Source organism: Natator depressus, chromosome 1 (genome assembly GCF_965152275.1).
Source record: "Natator depressus isolate rNatDep1 chromosome 1, rNatDep2.hap1, whole genome shotgun sequence".
Taxonomy (NCBI): domain Eukaryota; kingdom Metazoa; phylum Chordata; order Testudines; family Cheloniidae; genus Natator; species Natator depressus.
Genome location: NC_134234.1, coordinates 37,751,481 through 37,772,800, shown reverse-complemented (window position 1 = coordinate 37,772,800; position 21,320 = coordinate 37,751,481). Strand labels below are relative to the sequence as shown.

Sequence of the window (21,320 nt, the reverse complement as noted above, 5' to 3'; positions counted from 1 at the left end):
AAAATAATTTAAAAAGTTGAACTACCCTGTTTAACTCATTCCTACTGTGTGTGGCGGTAGAATAAAAACAATGAATACATGTCTGACTGAGGCACTATTCATTCACCTTTGTCCTGCCAGGGAAGATTAAACTTAGTGCAGATTAAAACCTTAATCATCCCAAAAAGACAACATGAATCTTTTAAGGCAGCTGTTTGCAGAGGTCTTCCGGGGGTACATCAACTCCTCTAGATATTTGCCTAGGTTTACAACAAGCTATATAAAAAGCACTAGCCAAATCAGTATAAACTAAAATTTCAATACAGTGACTTGTTTATACTGCTCTATATACAGTACACTGAAATGTAAGTACAATATTTACATTCCATGGTAAAAATGAGAAAGTAAGCAATTGTTCAGTAATAATGTGCTGACACGTTTGGTTTTTTATGTCTGATTCTGTAAGCAAGTACTTTTCAAGTGAGGTAAAACTTGGGGGTACATAAGACAAATCAGACTCCTGAAAGGGGTACAATAGTCTGGAAAAGTTGAAAGCCACTGTTTTAAGAAATGATGCAATTAAGTATTCTGATAGTATTTTTAACAGGTTATTGCACTTAAAACACTAACATGGCATTGTCAAGTTCCATGTTTATGGTTTCTCATTGACCTCACAGGAAATCGCAGTTTACAAGTAAAATGATAGTTTTCGCAACAGTGAGCACTGCTAAAGACACTTGGGTCCTCAGTCAAGTTGTGTTCTTCCTGGCCTCCACAGAACCACCATTAACAGACTCTGCAGTGGAATAGACTTACAGACTTTAAGGCCAGAAGGGGCCATCATGATCATCTAGTCTGACCTCCTGCACATTGCAGGCCATGAAACCTCACCCATCCACTCCAGTAATAGACCCCTAACCTCTGGCTGAACTACTGAAGTCCTCAAATCATGATTTAAAGATTTCAAGTTACAGAGAATCCACCATTTACTCTTGTTTAAACCTGCAAGTGACCCATGCCCAATGCTGCAGAGGAAGGCGAAACTCTCCCAGGGTTTCTCCCAATCTGACCCTGGGAAAAATTTCTTCCTGAACCTAAATACAGCAATCAGTTGGATCCTAAGCACTTTGGCAAGACCCACCAACCAGACACCTGGGAAAGAATTCTCTGTGGTAACTCAGAGCCCTCTCCAACTAGTGTCCCATCACCAGCAAGCACAGATTGGCTACATGCCATCATAGGCAGTTTCATCATACTATCCCCTCCATAAACTTATCAAGCTCAGTTTTGAAGCCAGTTAGGTTTTTCACCCCTACTGCTTCCAGCACTTCTAATTTCTTTACAGTCTACCTCATCATTAATATACACTGCTACTTCATCCCTTTACCTTTATTTCTGTAATTCCTGAACAGCACATACCCGTCCATACCTGTACTCCAGTCATGACTACTATTCCACTATGTGTCTGTTACCCTTGTTTCACTTCCTGAATCAGTAGTTCTAGTTCCTCCATTTTGTTACCCAGCTCCTTGCACTGGTGTACAAACATCTTAGTTATTTCTGCTTGGCTTCACCCAGATTCCTCGCCCGATTTGGGTACAGTCATTCTACTGCCAGTATCGCCTGCCTGTTTGCATCATTGGTTTGGGCACTATTTTTCCTCCTAATGTCCATTCTCCATTGCTGTATTCTCTCTTTCTTGATTTTCCCAGCATTAACGATTGTGTTGCTGCATGAGCCAAAATAAAAAGCAGCTCCTCCTTCCATAGATGAACTGGCTCTGCAATGCCAGCAGGAGTGAAGCAGCAGTGAAATTCAGTCAACAAAACAAGTAACTATGACTCTGACCACAAACAGGGAGCAGACAAATTGAGCCAGATGGTGCTCTTTGCTGGTAATTTTTTAATATGTCTAGTTTGTTTATTTTTAACCAGCATGAGGAATACATCCAAATCAGGTTTTTTTTTAGTTCTTCCCACCATATAAAGTTTCTCTGATATGTCCAGTTCATGGGATAAGCACAGCAAGTGCCTTCTTTCTGGACTAGAGCCTTGCAACCTGACCCAAAGCAGCGGGACCCAACTACAAGTGTCGGATTCAGGTCAAGCCAGATCTGAAAACCACCTAATCTGCTCAGGTAGGCTCAGATCACCTTTGCCTGCCTGTAGGGTCGACATGGCAGTTGCTACATGCCTTGCTGCTGCTGGCCGTGACCATCCCGCTGTGTTCTGTATGCCGCGGAGTGAGCGTGTTGACGAGTTGCAGCACCTCTCACTCCACCGCACAGCAAGGTCAGCAGGATCAGAGACTGCAGCTGCCACCTCACTGACTCCACAGGCCAGAGATAACCAGAGATGGTTCGCAGGCACAGGGAGCAGTAACCCCCAAGGATGAAGCGGCAGCAGTGTCACTGACCCAGGTTTGGGGGGAAATGTCGGGTTGGGTCTGAAAATTACTTGACATTCTCGGGTTGCAGTGGGGTTGGGCTTTAAAATTAGGCCCAAGTAGACCTCTACTCTGTAGTATGAAAGCCTATACTGACCAGTTTGGGTGAGACACTAAGGGTATGTCTAGACAGCATTTTTAAGTGAGCCTCCCAACCAGGGCTGACAGACTTCAGCTAGCAAGGTTCACGCTAATGCTCTGAAAATAGCTGTACAGACGGCCCATGGCAGTTGCAGCTCAGGCTGGAGTTCAGGCTCTGAAGCCTACCCCCCTCCCAAAACTTTAGAGGCCAAGCTCCAACCCAAGCCGCCATTTCAGAGTGCTGTCTGTAGAGATATGTTTGTTGAAATTATAATTTATAGACGCTCCCTCATAAGGGACCGTATTATGAGCATAGGAATTTGGAAGGAGATGTGCCCTGGAGGCAGGGGTTGCTTCTGCCACTCACAGCAGAATGGCTGTGTGCAACAGTTCACCCGAGACGCTCTCCTGTTTGTTTTATTAAAGTTTTATTCCTTTCTCACTCACTGGTTTGTTACACTATTTTTAGAGGGCTACTGTGAAATGTGCTACTGCGAGCTGTGCTAGCTCCAGTTTGTCGACCCAGGCCGGGAGGCTTGTGCCAGAAAGCTGTGTAGACATCCCTAAGGCCTGGCCAAATATTTTATTGGAATAACTCTGTTGGTCAGAGGTGCAACACTTTTTTTCTTCTGACAATTATACGCCAGTCAAAGCCCTAGTAGAGATGCTGGTATACTGGCATAGACGAACTTGTGACAGCATAGTTTATTTCACTTACCTGTACTGGCACCAGCACTTTTATATGGGTATAACTGTGCTGGCTGGCATAGCGAAAGAGGCAAAACTTTTAAATAGAGAGAAGGCCAAACCTGGAAGTTCCTGCCACAAATGAGAACATGAAAGCTCCTGCAGTCCTGGTGCTGTGCCACATCAGGCCAGAGCGATCCCCATCAAATAAGAGAAAAGATTCTTTTAAAAACTGAAAATGAGGTAAGAGTTTGATGCTCCTGATTCATGCCCTCTCTACGTTGGAACTTGAAAGAGCTGGCTATTTGTTTTTTTTTATTATTATTAAGGTGGGGAGGAGGAAAAAACCATAGAAAACCTCCTGCTTATGCAGGGAAAGGTAAATCACTAACATACTGTATATTGTCAACCAAACTGATCTGTCAAATGGATGGAGTATTTGAAGAATAATTTTGCCGTCACCAAAACCTTTATGGTTAGAATGCTGCAACACTTTTACCATTTGTCACAGTTTCATGGTTAACTGCCAGTTATTCCCCATTTCGTAGTTGTGCATTTGATTTTTCTTTCCTAAATGTAGCTGAAGCTTACCAAGCCATCCACCTACCTCTGTATCGGTGACCTGTCCTCTCCATTATTTACCACTCCCTCCATTTTTGTATCATGATGTTTTTCTCTTCCATGTGATTAATAAAAACATTAAACAGCATAGGACCAAGAATCAATCCCTGCGGGACCCCACTGGAACACATCTATTTGATGGCGATTCCCCGTTAACAAGTAAATTTTGAGACCTATTAGTTAGCCAGCTTTTAATCCATTTAATGTGTGCCACGTTCATTTTATAGCTTTCTAGTTTTGTACTCAAAACGTCATGTGGTACCAAGTCAAACCCCTTATCAAAGTCTAAGTAAATTACATCAACATTATCTTTATCAACCAAACTTGTAATCTCAAAAAAAAAAAAATCACGTTAGTTTGACAGGATCTATTTTCCATAAACTCATATTGATTTGCATTAATTCTATCACCCTCCTTTAATTCTTTATTAATTGAGCCGCTCTATTATCTTGCCCAGGATCCATGTCAGACTGACAGGCCTATAATTACCTGTTTTACCTTTAGTCTCAGAAATCCATCTTGTATTCTTTATGTGTCATGCATTTTACAGAAAGAAAATGAGACCTGTTTAAGAGTTTTAAGAAGTGGGACTATTTCTTGAAGTCTTAGAGGGATTTTAAATTTGTTAGTAATAATTTTCTTCTACGGACACTGGGATAGTAGGATTCATGGTAACTGGGGAACTCAGTTTTACCACAGGAGGGAAACAGAAGTAAAGGCAATTGTTGAGGAGGCTCACTCCATTCACAGATGAGCAAGAGAACCAGGACAAGGAGCTTTATGCAAGGTGTGGGTGTGTGGGGGCGGGGGGGGGGAGAAGGTTTGGGGACCTTATGCAAATAGCTAATTCAGGGAGCAGTTTTCAAACAGGATACTGACGCCAGCACTGAATTATATCATCATAGTAGGGACCATGATTCAATACACCCTAATAATTAGTGTATACAGTGGTATTTATGATAAAGTCTTGGCTTCTTCCAAATTTTTGGCAATATGAAATACAACAGAAAATGTTTCCTCTGTTAAATATAAACTTTCTAAAATTTTAAATTTTGCAGTTATCTGAATTACTTATCCATTAAAAAAATCAACCATCTTAATTTATTATATGCAGAAAACCCAGTAATATTATAGACTTGGGTAAAGAAAGGAGGAAACCACTGGAAAAACCCACATAAGTGAATTCTAAAACTAATCCAGAAGGAGCAGAGCAGATTTTCTACCTTTCGCCCTTCCCCATCAGTTCTGCAGCAGTATATGTTATTTCTTGCTTTTCCAGCAACCCAACTCTGTGGTTCTTTTCAATATCAGTATTTTTCATAGGCAGAACTTGCTACGAAGCACGTATTAAGTTTTCCACCTTTTCCAGTCCTATTTCCAAACTATTTTGTTATGCATTCCTGGCTCTGGCATGTCACTTTCTCAGTTCTATGATAAAACTACCTGCTCCCTTTAAAATGTTACCTTGAAAAGAAGGTGGAAGAGACTAGAGTGATATTAACAGGGAGCTGGGAAAGTGAGATGACTGATATTCCACAGCAGGACAGAAGAGTTTTGAAAATGAACAGCATAGACGTTTCAAGAGAGGAAAATTCTACTGTATACGGAAGAGACAGCGGCTCAACATTGGCCACAGAATCAGGTTGAGATGAAAGCAGAAGTTCATATTCAAGGGAGCTATAGCAGTAGAATGCAAAGAAAGGGCTGAGAAGGCACAGGGTTGAGATAATGCATTAGAGAGGACAGATGACAACATAATGTATAGGATACTTTATAAAAACAGTGGAGAGGGAAAAGGATAGCATCATTAGTAGGAGTGGAATTAGAAGTCAGAGGGAGCAGAAGATAAAAGCAATAGCATGCAAAACTAGAGGGGAAGCTTTGTATGAAGAGAATTGCTGCCATCAGCACCTTAACAAGTATTGGAAATATAATTTTACTTTGTGGGAAAAAGTAAGGAATCCGTTCCTCTTTGACAGATGAGGGAAATAGATGGACAAGATTATTAATTTAGGCCTCAGTTCAGGAAAGCATCCTTATTCAGGACAGTGCTTAAGCACACACTTAACTTTAAGTATCTGAATAAATTCCATGAAAGTCAACTATGCTGTCCTGAGTAGCAATGTAATGCTTTTCTGAATCAGGGCCATATCTGAGATTGAGGGCCCATTCTTCTCGGCACAGAGCAAGAAACAGTCTCTTCTGCAAAGAGCTACTCTAAATGATAAGACAACGGGTGGGAGAAAGTAAACACCACCAGTATTATACAACAGTGAAGACAGACAGAAATGAAATAACTTCTCTAAGGTGACAAAGGAACTCTATGGCAGGAGCCAGAAAATGGAATCCAGATCTTCTAAATCCCAGTATGGTGTTTTAACCCACCAGACCTCCCTTCCTTGCATTTAAATTACATTCTGCTAGAAAGGAAGAATGGAAGGACGGGAATAGACGTGGACAACATATTGTAAGATAGCTGGAAAAGGCAACCAAGCAAATGTAGATTTAGCCAATGATAATCAAATTTATTCCATGTCAGTTAATTCTCATTTTATAGATAAGCCTGTATCTGTAGAGATTCATGAATCACTAAGGTCTCTGACACTTTAATTTTTAGAATTTTCTACAAGCAGCAGAAGAATCTGGCTTTTCTTGGAGTTTGCATTTTCATAATACATAGTAAGAATGCAAGGTTCTATCATGCTATAAATCATTACTTGGAAGACTAGCATATAATTCAGCAATGAACATCAAATTTATTAGTAGCAGGAAAACAGAAAATTACGTTTCAATGTACAAATACTTCATTACATATGCTCCTGGCCTACTAGCTGACTTCTTATCTGATACAGCTCTACTGTTCCCTAATATTGCAAATTTCGAACTGAAAAGGCATACATAAAGGCAGATCCTGTTATTGAGTATGGCATTCATTTTTATTGCCAATATCTGTATATCATAACTTCATAACACAGCAGCATGAGATTGTCAGTTAAAGCTGCAGAGCATCACAATTTGATTCAAAAACTTTCTCCCCAATAGTGGTTGTAGAAATCATGTCTCCCTGGAGTCTCCATTTGTACCCAACTGCTTGCCCCTTATAGGGTAAACTTTTATTCCAGATGAGGAGCTTATACAAACACTAGGTCATGTCTACACTTGCCATTTAAGCGCAAAAGTGCAAAAAGTCCCTCAGAAGTTTCACCATAAACAGAAAACCACCTCCTCGAGAGGCGTACAGTTCTTGCCAGTGATACTTTTGCAGTGATGTGCAAGTGAAGACACGTTCTTCCAGTTTACACAGCTTTTATCCTCCAGAGGATATCCCACAGTGCCTAGGTGACCACTCTGGCCAGAGGCTCTGCTGCTCTGACACCAGGTAAACAGACGTCTGCCCCTCCCCCTATAAAGCCCCGGGAACTTTGAAACTCCCCTTCCTATTTTCTTGGGAAGTGCTCACTTATCTGGCCAGGTGACAATGACTGCTCCACAGAGCAAAGGATCCCCTGCTTGGAACAATGCTGAGCTATTGGACTTGATCCGTGTTTGGGGAGAGGAGGCTGTGCAGGGAGGCAGGATGCCCTACGATCACCCCTTCCCACAAGACCTATCCTCAAAATGGAGAGAGCTGCACTGTGGGATAGCTGCCCTCAGTGCACTGCTCTCATCGGCGATGGAAGTGCTGCAAACGTGAACATGATCTGACTCCTGTGGAAGTAAGTGAGAACACAAACCTGCACTTTTCTTTTACTGGTTCCCGATCACCAGTGAAACTGACAGCGCAAAAACTCTGCAAGTGTAGACACAGCCTAAGCAGCAAGCAGGGATGCAAATCGACCCTGAAGTAGCTTGCCTCAAATTAAGTGTCCGTGTCCTGCTGACTAATACTAAATGTTCCCTAGTGCACTTTAATATACTCCTGTTTCAAGGTGAGGTAGATCAAGCGCACTGTGGAACTTGTAGCATGTGGCAGCAAGGTCCACACAGCAGGCTAGTGTGGGGGAGGGTCGTGTCCCAGCAGGCCGTGAACCACCTTTGTTTTCAAAAGCCTGAGGCATGTTGGTTTCCTTTTCAGACAGTCAACACAGAATCAATCATAGGCTTAACTGGAAAGCAAAGCAAGACCCTGCTCTTTTCTTCCCAGCCTGCGCTTCCAGTCCCTGCATTCCTGGAGTAAGAAATTCGGCCCTAAACCAAGAGTGGCCAACATGTGACCTACATACTGGAATAGGGTTATCAGATAGCAACTGTGAAAAAATGGGACCAGGGGTAGGGCGGTAATAGGCGCCTATATAAGAAAAAGTCCCAAAAAACAAGACTGTCCCTTTAAAAACAGGACAGATGGTAACCCAATCCTGGAGCAGCCTGCATGGAACTTGGTAGAGGGCGCATAGGTTGCAGAAGAGAAGAATATGGAGAATGCAACAGGAAGTCGGTGTGACAATCAGGGTCCAGACACCCGCAAGGGAGAACAGGGGGGCCAAAACTACAAAGAGTAGGCAGTTGAATCAACTGGTTGTATACAATGTCATTGTGTATAAATATATATCAAGTAAGGCCTTTTATGAAAGCCTGTAATGTTCTGAACTTTATGATCATTAGGATATACATATATAGGTTATAACTATGAATATACGTATATATACGTGCATATAAATATATGTAAGTATATATGTATAGAACACAGTAATAGTAATTAGGGTATGTCTACACTTAAAATGCACTTCAGTGTAGACACTACTTACAATGAGGGGTAGGGTTCTCCTATTGGTGTAGGTAATCTACCTCCCAGAGAGGCGGTAACTAGGTTGACGGAAGAATTCTTCTGTTGACCTAGTGCTGGTCTACACCAGGAGTTTTAGGTTGCTACAGCTACGTCTCTCAGGGTGTGGAGTAGCTATATCGAAATAAATCCCACCCTGCAGGGACAGGAAGGGTTCTCCTGTCGCTGCAGGTAATTCAACTCCCCAAGAGGCAGTAGCTAGGCTGATGAATGAATTCTTCCATTGACCTAGCGCTGTCTACACTGGGGGTTAGGATGGCTTAATTATGTCTGAGGAGTGTGGATTTTTCACACCCCTGAAAGACAACTATGCCGATATAACTTTTCAGTGTACATCAGCCCTAGGCTACAACTACAGCCATGTGGAGAAGCAATCAGACAGGGACGAGCACTTCCTGGGTAATTGTGTACACAAAACCAACTCAAAGTGCCTAGCATTGTATAACCCAGAGAAAGACAGTGGTGGACTATTAACGGTAATGGAAAAACATTGAAAAGAAAACCCCAGTCTTGGAAAATTAAGCAAGGAGGGAGTTTCCCATGCTCTGTGGCATGGTCTACACAATAAAGTTAAGTCGATGTAAGCCAACTTGTGACAACCTTGTTGTGCAAGTATCTACACTTACATTCGTGGGAGACAACTTTAAGTGCGCTGTTATGCTGACATAGTAACATCAGCTCCCCGAGAGGCACTGAGCCACAGTTGATGTACGCAGGTTGATGCTGCTCAAGTGTAGACAGCTTTGATCCCAACAAACAGTTCAGATGAGACACACTACACGGTGTGCAAGTATGAATGGGAAGTGGCATATGAATTTTGCAGAGGCCTTTTTTTTTTTTTTTTTTAAAAGAAGGTTGAAATGCAAGCAATGCATTCTGAGGAGAGAGCTGAAAGGAGTAATAGAAGTTGCTAGGTGCACAAAAAGAGTAAAACTGTGCCAAGTGTCAGGGACACCATGGAAGAAGGCACACAAGGGAAAACTTGAGAAGGAAACACCTGGAGCAAAGGAAGCAAGAGGGGGAGCAGGAGGAAATAGGAGCCAAGATGTGGTCAGGGAAGTTCTGTGGAGCTCCATGAAAGCGATGAGGAGAAAGTTAAACTTGATGCAGATGGTGAGGGGGAAGGCGGTGAACAGATTTAAAGAGGAATATTTTAGCTACAGCATTTTGGATAAACGGAATTGAAAGGCCAGAGAGGAAAAAGTGGTAATCAAGGCAGGAGGAGACCAACGCACAGGAAAGGATTACAACTGTTAAGTCATCTTCTTGCAAAGAGATGTCAAGAGGAAGAATTGATAGGATTTAGTAACAGCCGTATTGGGGGAGAGAAGTCAACACTAACACTGGGTGACAGGGAAGAAAGTGGAATCATTAACATCAATGGAGAAGGCAGGGTTCACTTTGTGGGGTTGAGTTATAACTGGCGGTGGGACACAGACAGGTGTCAGAGGTGTAATACTGTAAGGGAGAAGAAATTACAGAGCCATTAGTGATGGGTTTAAAAACTAGTTGTAGGAGATATCGGAGTGGTAGAGAGCAACTAAATACTTGCGACAGACAGCCTCAATTTCCTCCTGGGGGGAAAAAAACCTGGCAAGATCCTGCATAGAGTGGGAAGAAGTGGGAGGGCCACATTGTCAAAGATAGAGAAAAGCCACTAGGAATCAAAGATACAAAAGTCAGGAAAGGATGAGAAACCAAACTGTTTTAGCAAGGAAGATGGCTGAACTGAAGGAAAAGAAGAAAAATTTGCAGAGAAGGCTGTTTGCGTTTTTTACAAAGGTGCTTAGCTACACAGGAGCAAATGAGACAGCAGCCATGGTTGGAGACTGGCAGAAAAGACAAATGGTGGGAGAGAAGCAAAAATAATAAATAAATAATAATAATAATAATAATGGAAAGACTGAAGGAGAGAAGAGGGACTCTGAAATCAACAGAAGGGAGGGATGTCAGTGAGGGAAGACAAGTACTGAAAAGTGCAGAGATGTTGATTGATTTGTGGTAGCGAAAAAACTATATTTTAAAAAAGGACAAGAATATACAATTTCGGCAAGCATTAAACTGCACAAGTGAGCCAATGAATGCCTAGATGGAGTAGGACTGCAATTTCAAATGGAGTTTTATCTGATTAAAGACTGCACAATGAAGCCTTCCAAAAAGAGTCCGGGTACTCTCTCTGGACATTGTCCTCTCTAATTTTATTATTTATTACATACTTTTGTTCATGTTTTGTGAACAAAATTACAGTAATCACACTTGTTCAAAATAAAATTTAATTTCCCATCTGCTCTCTAAAATACAAACAGTATATTCAATCTTTCCGTCCTTTGTTGCATGTCCTGGGTTCAATGCACGTCATTTGCAGGACACCAAAGACATTTTGAAATTTTTCGGTTTATTTGCATTTTTATGTGGTCTTTACTTTGGGTCTAGCAGCCTTAAAAACAGTAAATTCGTCCATATTTCCCAAATACTGCTGTATATTTTTTATTTAGGTGATTGCTATACAAGTAATTCTTCCAAAACATTCCGCACAATATTGGTCTCATTTTAATCATCCCCTAGTTCTTTTATATTGTACCCAAGCTGGAGGCATAGCAACAAATTGCATCTTACTGAAAGTCTTCCAAAAAAACAGCAGCATCCATTCTTCCACAGTTAACATCAGTACAGTACTTTAGGATGAATCATATGTTTTCCAAGAGAGTTATTACTTGCAACTCTGCTCTGTATTGTTAAAAAACATGATTGGTTCTTTATTGGCTTGACCCCCGCAATAAGAAGTCATCTAGTAGGGGCTATCTCAGACAATTTCAGTGACAATATACATATGGTGATTTTAACTAATATACAAAGACAATGTTATTTTATCCTCTAAAACTTATATTATCCTTTGAACCTCATCTTCATCCCACAATATTTATCTTTCCCCCATGATTAATCTCATGCTTCTGCAATATCAGGAAAGTATGTTGCATCACTCAGAAAATTTTTGAAGAGCAGCTCTGAAATTGTAATACGGTACTCCCCTTAGTCAGTGTTATGTTTCCCTGGTGATCATGCTCTATATTTCATTCTTAGACTTTCTGTCTTCTACAGAGGTAATAAATACTTTCAATAAATCACAAATACAAATTAACACCAGCACCATTTGTTTAGATTTTGCCTTTTGTATAAGTTTTCTGCTAAATATTGCACAGAGCAGAAAGATCAATAGAGTATATATTTATCACACAAGATTACTAAGAGCAAAGCACAGTAACTCCTCACTTAATGTCCTCCCGCTTAATGCTGTTTAAAAGTTACGTCGCTGCTCAATTAGGGAACATGCTCGTTTAAAGTTGTGCAACGCTCCCTTATAATGTCGTTTGGCTGCCTGCTCTGTCCACTGCTTGTAAGATTTTGTGGAAGAGCAGTGAATTTACAAGGGAGCATTGCACAAGTTCCTCTTCTCCGCCTGCTCCCCTCCCTTCCAGCGCTTCCCCCACTGCCAAACAGCTGTTTGGCGGCGCTTAGGACTTTCTTGCGGGGAGGGAAGGAGCGGGGATGTGGCGTGCTCCGGAGAGGAGGTGGAGTGGGGACGGGAAGAGGCGGGCCTGGAGCATTCCTGGAAAAGTCGGTGCCTGTTCTTCTCCAGGTAAGCTGCCACTGCTGCTGCGAAGGTGCTTCCTAGCGCCCTTGCCTGCAGTGGGCTGTGCCTGTGTGGAGTAAACCAGGGGCACTTCCCAACCACAGTACAGTACATAATGCCTTTTGTCTGCCCCAAAACAACCCCCCCGCATTTACATTAAATCTTATGGGAAAACTGGATTCGTTTAACATCGTTTCACTTAAAGTTGCATTTTTCAGGAACATAACTACAATGTTAAGTGAGAAGTTACTGCATGGTCTTGGGCATAAGGATAAATCTATTCAGTTATGCACTGAGAGTTACTAGTGGAAATGAACCTACCACCACCACTACAAGAAAACTGGCAGTAAAGTGGTTCACTGTCCTCATCACTTCAGTGGTAATATGTATATGTGCTCAAATATGCATAAATTCTCTCTCTATATGTTTTGCAAATAGTGTCTAGAAAAATAAACTCATTTTTCAACACAAAATTCCCATCCTTTTCTTTTTATTAGCTTAGAAATAGAAAATGGGGGGAGACTTAAAACTGTCCTAATGACACATTGGATTTGTAGGATTTCAGCATCAGTTGATATGGGACCTAAATGTGATACGAAAAGTGAGCTTCATGGTCAAAGTTATTATACAAAGATGACTTTTTTTAATACACATTTTATTTTTCACCTCCCTCCCAATAACTAAAGCTTTGCATTATATATGTGCTGCTAAATACATTTTTTATAAACCTTCAACTTAGTCATGTTTGATACATTTCATTTAATTTTATTCACTGGCTTTTAATAGTCAATCCCTATGAATTACCCTTCTGTCAAGGTGCATCCCAGAGTTCCTAAACTATTTGTCTCTGCAGCACACACCTAAACCAAGACGAAGTCTGAATACCCAATATATTTTAGAAGCATTAGGATACCTACAAATAGGCTTGTAGATTTTGTAGCCAGCTGGTTAATATGGATGCTTGGTTACGGCCTGATCCCACATGAGTGAAGTCAATAGATTTTTAAATTGACTTCAATCCGCACAGGACTAAACTCTTAGTTATTAAGGCTCACATTCAGAAATGGACTTAACACCTGTCTAACTTTTAAGCACATCAATAGTCCCATAGAAGTCAATGCTTGAAAATTAGGCACATGGTTAAGTACCTTCCAGAACTGGGGACTACCCGATTTAAAATATGGTTTCTCCCCACTCCAATCAATGAAACAGTAAATGCTTAGCACTTATAAAGCCCCTTTACATTTTCAAAGCTCTACAGAAACATTGAACAATCTGGACATCTCCTCCGTTAATTATCAAAGTATCATTACCCCAATTTTACAGACGTGGAAATCTGGGCACAGAATGTAAGTGACCTGCCTAGTAGCACACAGCACATCAGTGTCAGAGCCAGTATTAGTATTCAGAAATTCCTGGCTTCCAGGATGGTGCTATAGCCACTAGACTATGCTGCATCCAGTAATTAGGTCTATGCTTGGTTCTCTATTTATCTATCCTAGACAAATACAGAACCATGCATAAACATGTAGATGTGGAGGGGTCATCATTTGTATTTCATATTTAACGTTCCTTATTGTTTTTCCAACAGCCCCTAAGTTAACATAGCCCCCAAAAGCCCAGCTTTGGACTTCAGGCAAAATGTGGGATGTGGGAGAAGAGGAGTATTCCCTAGATTATAGTAAATTTTTAAACACAAAAACTTTACTCAGAGACAGTTCAAGTTACATCAGGATACAGTCACCACTTCAGAACCTGAAAATCATGGAAATAAATCATGGCAAAAGCCTCCTGTATCCCTGGCCACTTTCATATCACAACAGTGTCAACAACACACTCTAACATTCCATAATGCTTTTCATTCTGCGACCTCAGACACAACTGCATTAACAGATCAGCATATCTGACTGACCGCACAGTTATTCTGCTTTAACTTTGCTGAGGTTCTCATTGAGGTTTTCCACCAGACAGAGTTTGAAGAAGCTGGGGTACACACTGCTTTTCAGCAGGGAAGTGAAAGCTCTATGTAGGTGCTGAAGTGTGTGATGAACAGCGCTGAAGCCAATGTTACATCCATGCTTTTCAGGTTTGGAGTTAGAGGGTGGGGGTTTTGAGGCAAACTAATCTGCCACACAACAAACTTTCTGTGCTTATTTCCCAGTTTTTACACAGGGTTGAAGTACCTTGGTGTAGAACCCCAGGATCAGGGAGGGAGGGAGGAGATAACAAATGATTAAGGCTAAGATTTTGTCATGGATATTTTTAGTAAAAGTCACAGACAGGTCATGGGCAATAAAGAAAAATTCACAGAAGCCCGTGACCTGTCCCTGATTTTTACTACAAATATCCATGATAAAATGGGAAGGGACTGGGCAGCTGCAGGGTGGCTGGGAGCTCTGGGGCTTCCACCACCCGTGGGGGCTCAGAGCTCCAGGGTCCCCCTAGCCCCAGCACCAGAAGGGAGCTGTAGGGTCCCCCTGTCCCCTCCCCAGCGGCCAGGAGCTTTGGGAATCCTCCTGCCACTGGCACAGTGGGGAGCTGCAGGGGTCCCCTGACCCACCGCAGCAGGGGAGCTGCTGGGGTCCCCCTGCTGGCCGTAGCGCTGCAGGGGTTCCCCCGCTGCCCGCAGCGGTGGCTGGAGAGCTGCTGGGGTACCAGCAGTCGGGGCTGAAGTCTTGGAGGTCTTTGGAAGTCACGCATTCCGTGACTTCCACGACCTCCATGACAAACCCCTAGCCTTACAAATGACTAAAGTGTGAAACTCCTGTTTTTCAGTGTACCTTGCTACAGTTTATAGATAGCTTAAATTACAAATGTGAGCTATAGAATGTTTGCCCAAAGTGTGAATCAAATAAATTAGTTGTTTTTAAAAACAAACTTTCAAAATAACATTTCCTCATGACAGTAACCAGAAGAGTCTGAACTCTGCATTTTCATATCAATGTCCCTTGAGATATAGGAATAATTGCTAGCCTCTATCTAGTTCAGTCATTAGAGACGTACCTGACACACCCTTTCCCAGTGGATGTGTTTGCTAAATAGCAGTAGCATACAGGTACTGTCAATCAGGAGTCCTGTGTTCTACCCCTGGCACTAGGAAAAGAATGTGGTTTAGTGGTTAGAGAAGACAACAAACATTCAATCTGAAAGGCAGTATAATTTTATGTAGCCTCTCTGCTAACATATTTGTAAAATGAGTGGGCAGCTCATACTTAACTGCCTCCTAGAATTGGGGTTCATGGCCTTGTTCAATAAGAATGGTGAGGTTCCTGAGAATATAAACCACAGTCAGTAAAAGTGAGTCTTAAACTCAGGGCCTACTTTACATTTTGCTGCAGTTTTCTCTTAAATTTCATCACTTCAATTTGGAGGAGTGAAAAAATAAGGATACTAAAAGAATTTACAAGAAATTCAATAGTTCCATAATATACAACAAATATGTAATCAAATGAAATATTTTCATCTTAAATTTTAAACATCAATACGTAAACAAAATTCAAAAGCTGTTTCCAAAGAGGTAAGATGGTAAAAGAAACCTCTAACAAATTGTAAGAGATGTCACTGACTCTCAGCTGGCAGCTATTTAAATATTTATTTCTGTCAAAACTATTCAGTACTCATTCCAGTTATTCTCATTTTATAAAATAATTAGGTATATTGCACAAAACAAAAATCACCCAGCCTCCAATCATTTAGTTATAATAAACTATGTTTTTCCTATAACAAAAAATCAATGTTTATGTTTTAGTGTGTTCTGTTCATTTCTTTGCCCTCACTGCTTATTTTAAAAATGGTTCTTCAAAATAACTCAGATGAAGTAATTTTAAAAATGCAAATACATGCTAGATTAATATCACTTGCTCTCTTTTGCATTATAGAAGTGAAAGCATACTGATGTGCAAGTGCTGGAGGTACCAACTAGGGGCTCTGCTCCTCTTGACCTGCTGCTCACAAACAGGGAAGAATTGGTAGGGGAAGTAGAAGTAGGTGGCAACCTGGGCAGCAGTGAACATGAAATGGTCGAGTTCAGGATCCACACAAAAGGAAGAAAGAAGAGAAGCAGAATACAGACCCTGGACTTCAGAAAACCAGACTGACTCCCTCATAGAACTGATGGGCAGGATCCCTTGGGAGTCAGGGGATCCTGCTAATATGAGGCTAATATGAGGGAGAAAGGAGTCCAGGAGAGCTGGCTGTATTTTAAAGAAGCCTTATTGAGGTTACAGGAACAAACCATACCGATGTGCAGAAAGAATAGCAAATATGGCAGGAGACCAGCTTGGCTTAACAGAGAAATCTTTAGTGAGCTTAAACACAAAAAAGAAACTTACAAGAAGTGGAAACTTGGGCAGATGACTAGGGAGAGGTATAAAAATATTGCTTGAGCATGCAATGGTGTAATCAGGAAGGCCAAAGCACAACTGGAGTTACAGCTAGCAAGGGATGTGAAGGGTAACAAGAAGGGTTTCTACAGGTATGTTAGCAACAAGAAGGTGATCAGGGAAAGTGTGGGACCCTTACTGAATGGGGGAGGCAACTTAGTGACATATGACGTGGAAAAAACTGAAGTACTCAATGTTTTTTTTGCCTTTGTCTTCACAGACAAGGTCAGCTCCCAGACTACTGCACTGGGCAGCACAGTAGGGGGAGGAGGTGAGCAACCTTCAGTGGTGATAGAAAAGGTTAAGGACTATTTTACGAAAGCTGGACATGCACAAGTTCATGGGGCCAGATCTAATGCATCCGAGAGTGCTGAGGAAGTTGGCTGATGTGATCGCAGAGCCATTGGCCATTATCTTTGACAACTCATAGCAATCGGGGAGGTCCCAGACGATTGGAAAAAGGCAAATATAGTGCCCATCTTTAAAAAAGGAAGAAGGAGAATCCAAGGAACTACAGCCTCACCTCAGTCCCGGAAAAATCATGGAGCAGGTCCTCAAGGAATCGATTTTGAAGCACTTGGAGGAGAGGAAGGTGATCAGGAAAAGTGAACATGAATTCACCAAGGGCAAGTCATGCCTGACCAACCTGCTTGCCTTCTATGATGAAATAACTGGCTCTGGGGATACGGGGAAAAGCAGTGGACATGATATATCTTGCCTTTAGCAAAGCTTTTGATACGGTCTCCCGCAGTATTCTTGCCAGCAAGTTAATTGGATGAATGGACTATAAGGTGGATAGAAAGCTGGCTAGATTGTTGGGATCAATGGGTAGTGATCAACGGCTCGATGTCTAACTGGCAGCTGGTATCGAGCGGAGTGCCCCAGGGGTCGGTCCTGGGGCCAGTTTTGTTCAACATCTTCATTAACGATTTGGAAGATGAGATGGATTACACCCTCATGAAGTTCACGGATGACACTAAACCAGGGGGAGAGGTAGATATGTTGGAGGGTAGGGATAGGGTCCAGAGAGACCTAGACAAATTGGAGGATTAGGCTAAAAGAAATCTGATGAGGTTCAACAAAGACAAGTGCAGAATCCTGCACTTAGGAAGGAAGAATCCCATGCACTGCTACAGGCTGGGGACTGACTGGCTAAGCAGCAGTTCTGCAGAAAAAAACCTGGGGATTACAGTGGACGAGAAGCCGGATATGAGTCAACAGTGTGCTCTTGTTGCCAAGAAGGCTAATGGCATATTGGGCTGCATTAGTAGGAGCATTGCCAGCAGATCGAGGGAAGTGATTATTCTATTCAGCACTGGTGAGGCCACATCTGGAATATTGCGTCCAGTTTTGGGCCCCCCCACTACAGAAAGGATGTGGACAAATTGGAGAGAGTCCAGCGGAGGGCAACGAAAATGATTAGGGGGTTGGGGCACATGACTTACGAGGAGAGGCTGAGGGAACTGGGCTTATTTAGTCTTCAGAAGAGAAGAGTAGGGGGGATTTGATAGCAGCCTTCAACTATCTGAAGCGGGGTTCCAAAGAGGATGGAGCTCGGCTGTTCTCAGTGGTGGCAGATGACAGAAGAAACAGTGGTCTCAAGTTGCAGAGGGGGAGGTCTAGGCTGGATATTAGGAAAAACTATTCCACTAGCACTGGTGAAGCACTGGAACGGGTTACCCACGGAGGTGGTGAAATCTCCATCTTTAGAGGTTTTTAAGGCCCAGCTTGACAAAGCCCTGGCTGGAATGATTTAGTTGGAATTGGTCCTGCTTTGAGCAGGGTTTTGGACTAGATGACCTCCTGAGCTCTTTTCCAACCCTAATTTGCTGTGATTCTATGAAGAACTGATTGATTAAATATTTAATCATTGGATTCCAATAACAGAAGTACAAAAGCTTCACTCTCAAAGTTTATGAATTTGTCAGTAAACCAGCGGATAGTTTTATAACTTTCCAACCAACTCTTCCTATTGATTCATTATGCTGTGCTCTTGAAATATTATAGCTCCGCTTCCTTCAGAATCAAACCTTGTTGCACCTACAGCATGGATGAGAGATAATCCTGCCATTCTTTGCAGCTACTCTAAATCTCCTACTCTTTGGAAAGCTTCTTAAGTGGTTTTTCACTGAGCTCAGATTACTGTTTATGGGGCTACAGTGGTCGATTTTCAAATTAAGCACCTAACCCCCACTGACTTTCAATGGGAGTTGAACACCAACATTTGGAACTTTTGAAAACTTATCCCATAGTGTTTTGTTCAAATATAAACGTTTCCCATATCCCAGCATTAGCGTATCATCATCAGCGGGGAAATTTATATATAGTTAACTTTCTGAAGATCAATACTGTTTAAACAATGCTTTTAAAATGAAGTTTTATGTCAGTATTTTATGATACAATTTGAATATTCTACACTCCAGAATTACAATCAATTCTGTACACAATAGCTTATCACGAAGGTATGTTAATCACATGATGTTAAGGGGCTACTGTGTGCCAAGAGCTTGAGTGAAGAAATCCAAACTCTTCTTGATGGGGTGTTAAGTTCATTTCACAAGCAACACTCAGCATTCCTAACTGCCACGCTCTCAAACCTTCTGCTTCGTTCTATGACAAATGAATGGTCCAGAAACCATTTGCAAATGTATGGTCTGCAATTTAAGGTTTTCAAATGCCGAAGAGGAATCTAAGTACAAACATTAAAGTTTTCAAACAGAAGAATGAAGCACAATATAAAGGTCTTACTTTAATAATTCATGTAAAATTTTGGATGACCCCAATGACATCTATGCAAAAATTAGCATTTTTCTCTTAGTGAAAATGTAACATTGCACATTGGCCTCATAGGCCTGGTCTACACAAGTCACCTTGCCCGGCTATTTGTGCATGTGTCTACATTCAAAATTTGTCTCTGGCTGACTTAAGCGCCCTGTTACAGCGATGCAGTAAAACCACCTCCCTAAGCGGTGTGAAGTCATTGTCGACGTATTGAGGCCAACACACCGCATGTGTAGACTCCATGTGATCTGTGTTGACCCAACAGTCTTCCATCAGCTGTCCCACAATGCCCCATTGCCTGCCATTTTGGTCACAATTTTAAACTCCACTGCTCAGAGGTCACAGAGACCAGAAGCCACCAACATCTTTAAACCCCTTTGTGTGTTTTTGAAATGCTTTTTTCAGACTACATACCTTGGCAAGCACACCTAGCAGCTCACTCATGTTGTGTGCAACTGCCCAGCCAGCCATGCGACTCTAGGCATACGATGTGCTCCTGCCTGGAGTAGACAGGAGATATTGAATCTCCTGGGCCTGTGGGGAGAGGGGGCTATGCAAGCACAGCTATGGACCAGCCATAGAAATGTGGACACCTACAAGCAGATTGCACAGGGGATGCAGGCAAAGGGGTATGACAGAGATCAGCAGCAGTGCCATGTGAAAGCGCAGGAACTTCGCCAGGGAGGCCAACAATAGATCTGGGGCTGCCCTGCAGACCTCCTGCTTTTATAATGAGTTGCATGCCATACTTGGCAGCGATTCCACCAGCACCCCCCAGACCACTGTGGATACCTCAGAGGAGACAAAGACAGAGACCCTTGCCATGAACAGTAAGGAGGAGGAAGGAGTAGACAGGGTGGGGGACTCCAGCCAGGTTGTGAGTCAGAACCTGTCAAACTCCACCACAGTCTAGCCAGTCTCACCAGATGAGTGCAGAAGAGCCTGACAAAGGGGAAGGTAACTCTGATTAGTGTGTGCGTATATTTCTCTTTACAATGTTTAAAGAGGACACCCAGCCCGTCCTCAAGTTAACAAGACACAGTTATCGACTTTTCATTGTTTTATTCATACAAGAAGAGGTAGAGATACAATGGCAAAATTGGCATGTGCTTTTCATTCCCCTGTTTGGTTAGGCGGGGGGAGGGAGGGGCACAGCATTTGGAGCCCTTTGTTTATGCGCATTGTTTATGTCCCTTGTATCCTTCCTGACAAATTGCAATGAAACTTTCACGGAGATACTCTGCAATCCTCTCACAAAGGTCTGTATGGAAGGCTGTCTTATTTCTTCCTGCGCAATAGGGCACTTTCCCATGCCACTCTGAATGAGTTCAGCTGGTGCTATTGCAGTAAACAGGCTAGCAACATATGGACCCAGGCAGCTTGGGGATGCCAGCAGCAGCTGTGTTCTCCGTGCCTTTGTAACCAACAGGAATGAGATATCTAAAACCACCACAGTGGAAAATAGTGCCAATATTTAGTGCCATTGCCCTATATTCGTACCCATGGAATACAGACCAAAATTATACCGCTTCATGCAACAGAACAGTCTTCTGTTCCTAGCCCCGGTGGGCCATACTCAGCATGGCTGAGGCTGGAAAGCAGTGCTGTGCCAAGGTGCTCCAAAGCAGCAGGGTCAATAAGCATATCTTATTAAAAGTGTTTATGAGAATAAGGGAAGGGAGTTTGAAATTTATCTTTCCCTTTCCGTTGTTACTGTAAATCCAGTGGCACATCTGTCTGTTTTTATCAGCAGCTTCTGACGTGGCAGCCTTGAGATGTTGCCTCCATACTGTCAGAATGCCTGACATTGTTAAAGAGGAGTAAAAGGTGGACTTACTCAGCCAGATCCTGCAAGCCTGCGCTGCATCCGACTGTGAACAAAGGGCATGGAGGGCCAATATGACTGACAGCAGAGAGAAGGAAAGAGGAC

At 42.3% G+C, this 21,320-nt stretch overlaps 1 protein-coding gene across 1 annotated transcript in view; it reads right to left on the bottom strand.

Annotated features, from left to right (window-relative positions):
• Nucleotides 1–21,320, bottom strand: part of DDX10 (DEAD-box helicase 10) — a 336,928-nt gene that overhangs the window by 98,054 nt on the left and 217,554 nt on the right. The window lies entirely within an intron of this gene.